This window comes from Syngnathus scovelli, unplaced genomic scaffold (assembly GCF_024217435.2).
Source record: "Syngnathus scovelli strain Florida unplaced genomic scaffold, RoL_Ssco_1.2 HiC_scaffold_70, whole genome shotgun sequence".
Classification (NCBI taxonomy): Eukaryota; Metazoa; Chordata; class Actinopteri; order Syngnathiformes; family Syngnathidae; genus Syngnathus; species Syngnathus scovelli.
In genome coordinates, this window is record NW_026061653.1 from 34,004 (window position 1) to 37,404 (window position 3,401).

A 3,401-nucleotide genomic window follows, 5' to 3' on the forward strand; every position below is an offset into this window, starting at 1 on the left:
CCCCGCCGAGCGGATCGGCTGTTTATAAGCACCGCGGAGGTGGTCGCGGCGCCTCATTCGACTTCCAGCGGCCGGCGAGCTCGCGCACCCGCCCGGCACATCCGGGAGGCCGTGCGCACGAGCCAAGTGGCCGAAAATAGCCCCCGCCGAGCGGATCGGCTGTTTATAAGCACCGCGGATGTGGTCGCGGCGCCTCATTCGACTTCCAGCGGCCGGCGAGCTCGCGCACCCGCCCGGCACATCCGGGAGGCCGTGCGCACGAGCCAAGTGGCCGAAAATAGCCCCCGCCGAGCGGATCGGCTGTTTGTAAGCACCGCGGAGGTGTGTCACGTGCTGGTGCCACCTGCGACGGGACCACGCCCCCCTGTCAGTGGGATCACCGTCACCTGCCACGGGTTCATGGACAGCGCTATATCAGCGCTGCCAGCGCAGACCCGAGTGCCAGTCTGTCCCTTGATGCTGCTTCGCTCATCATTCCCGGAGAGAATTGACTCACTTGACTACTCGAAACCCTCGCAGAATCGTTGTCCTCTCCAGCCCGATCGCCGCTCCAGCGCCAGCTGTTCCCATCATCCCCTTCAAATAAAGTCCGTCGTTACGCACTTGGCTGTACTGTCCGATCCTTAACAGTACAGACTGGCCAACACGATGCAGTCAGCGAACGACGAGACGGCATTGGGCCGACTGGAGCGAGCCGAGACCGCCATCAGCAGCCTGTCCGCCGACATCCGGAACCTGATCGAGGTTGGTCAGCAACAACAGCTGCAGCAGCAGGAGATGGCCCAAGCCCTCCAGAGACTGTCGGTGGCTGCGTCCCCGGCTGTCACGGCACCCCCGCACCGCCCGTCTGCCGAGGCCAGGAGGCTCGTGGACGTCCCGGAGCCCCGCCTCGGCAACATTGAAAAGTTCAACGGCGATCCCAAGCACGTGAGGGCGTTTGTGACCAACTGTCGCATAATGTTCAGCCTCCAGCCCGTCACGTTTGCGTCAGAATCAGCCAAGGTCGGTTTCGTTCTAACCCACCTCACGGGCGAGGCGCGGCTATGGGGTTTGGCAGAGTATGAACGGATGGCCCCGGCATGCGATTCCTTCGACGCCTTCGCAGAGGAATTGCTCTTCCTGTTCGACCTGGGATCCGCCGCCGAAGACGCCGCCGAGGAACTGGCGACGCTGCGTCAGGGTAGCCGATCGGTCGCGGAGTACGCCCTTAAATTCCAGACGTTGGCCGGCAGCAGCGGATGGAACGCGCCAGCGCTCGTCAGCACGTTCCTAAACGGCCTCGCGGATTATATGAAGGACGAACTGGTGTCGTACGATCGCCCGCGAACCCTGAGGGGCGCGATGGACTTGGCGGCCCGAGTAGACCGGCGGATCCGGACGCGGCGGCGCGATCGGGAGAGGAGGTCCCCGCGGAATCCGCGTGGCCACATTCCTCCGTCTGCTGGGGACCCGCCCACCACTCCACCCGCCGAGCCCATGGATCTGGGAGGGGCTCGGGTCTCCTCGGAGGAGCACCGTCGACGCCTTTCGCTGGGCTTGTGTTTTTACTGTGGGGAGGGGGGCCATCGGGTGGCGGGGTGCCCGCTAAAAGGCCGGAGCTCACGCGGCGTCGGGGGATCCGCGTGAGCTCGACCAGCACCGGCTCTCCCAGTCCCAGCACGCTCACGCTGCAGGCACGTGTCCAGCTTGCGGGGGGCGACCAGAACGTGGCAGCCTTGGTGGATTCCGGCGCGGAGGGGAACATCATGGACATTAGCCTGGCGCGTCGGTGGGGTGTCGGCTTCCTCCCTCTGAGCCCGCCCATTCCCGCGCGTGCCATTGATGGCCGCCTGATTGGCGAGGTGGCGTTCGTGACAGAACCGGTTAAGGTACTGCTCTCCGGCAATCACCACGAGACCATCCAGTTTTTTCTTCTTTCCCTCCCAGGACAGCAGCTCATCCTGGGGCACCCTTGGTTGCGGCAGCACAACCCGGTGCTGGACTGGGAGGTGGGGGTTGTACGGCAGTGGAGCGAACGCTGCCATCGAGTGTGCCTGAAGGCGGCCACCAGCCCACTCGGCAGAGCCCCGCCCAGGTACAGTCCCGACATCTCCAAGGTCCCAGCAGTTTATCACGAACTCAAGGAGGTTTTTAGTAAAGCCAGGGCCGCTTCTCTTCCTCCACACCGGTCCTACGATTGCGCCATCGACCTGTTGCCCGGCACCTTCCCTCCCAAGGGGCGCGTCTACTCCCTGTCCGCTCCTGAGCGCCGGGCTATGGAGGAGTACATCCGGGAGTCCCTGGCAGCCGGCATCATACGGCCGTCCTCTTCACCTGCGGGAGCGGGGTTTTTCTTCGTGAAGAAGAAGGAGGGCACGCTCCGTCCGTGTATCGACTACCGGGGAATAAACGCAATCACCGTAAAGAACCGATACCCTCTGCCTCTTCTTTCGTCCGCCTTTGAGAGCCTTCAGGGTGCCACCATCTTCACCAAGCTGGATCTTCGCAACGCCTACCACCTGATCCGCATCCGGGAGGGAGACGAGTGGAAGACGGCTTTCAACACCCCGAGCGGACACTACGAGTACTTGGTGGTTCCGTTTGGGCTCACCAACGCCCCAGCAGTTTTCCAGTCACTGATAAACGACGTGTTACGAGACATGCTGGACAAATTTGTGTTCGTTTATTTGGACGACATCCTCATCTTCTCCCGCTCGCTTCCTGAACACATCAAGCATGTTCGGGCGGTGCTGCGACGCCTCCTAGAGAATTCGCTCTACGTGAAGGCAGAGAAGTGCGAGTTCCACACCTCCTCTGTCAAATTCCTCGGCTACGTGGTGCGTGAGGGATCCATCGAAATGGACCCTGGGAAGGTGGAGGCGGTCACGTCATGGCCTGTTCCCGAGACACGCAAGCGGCTGCAACAATTCTTAGGTTTCGCGAACTTTTATCGCCGTTTTATCCGTGGATACAGCACGGCGGCCGCGCCACTCACCGCCCTTACCAGCCCCGCCTCTCCATACAAATGGACAGAACGGGCAGAACAAGCATTTCAGGAGCTTAAGAGGAGGTTCACATCCGCTCCCATCCTCAGAGTTCCCGATCCCGACAGACAGTTCGTGGTCGAAGTGGACGCCTCGAACGTGGGTGTCGGGGCGGTGTTGTCTCAACGCAGCCGCCAAGACGATCGTCTCCATCCGTGCGCCTTCTTCTCTCGCCGTTTGTCAGCCTCAGAACGGAACTATGACATCGGTAATCGGGAGCTCCTCGCCGTCAAGTTGGCTTTGGAGGAGTGGCGACATTGGCTGGAGGGCGCCACCACTCCGTTCATTGTCTGGACCGACCACCGCAACTTGGAGTATCTGAGATCGGCCAAGAGACTGAACGCGAGACAGGCACGGTGGGCTCTGTTCTTTGACCGG

The 3,401-nt window shown here is 62.0% G+C and overlaps 1 long non-coding RNA gene across 1 annotated transcript; it reads left to right on the forward strand.

Annotated features, from left to right (window-relative positions):
• Positions 1-1,541: 1,541 nt before the first annotated feature.
• Positions 1,542-2,411, forward strand: LOC137840054 (uncharacterized). The gene is made up of 2 exons (XR_011086443.1): positions 1,542-2,074; positions 2,217-2,411. It is a non-coding gene; the product is annotated as an uncharacterized lncRNA (long non-coding RNA).
• The last annotated feature ends 990 nt before the right edge of the window (positions 2,412-3,401 follow it).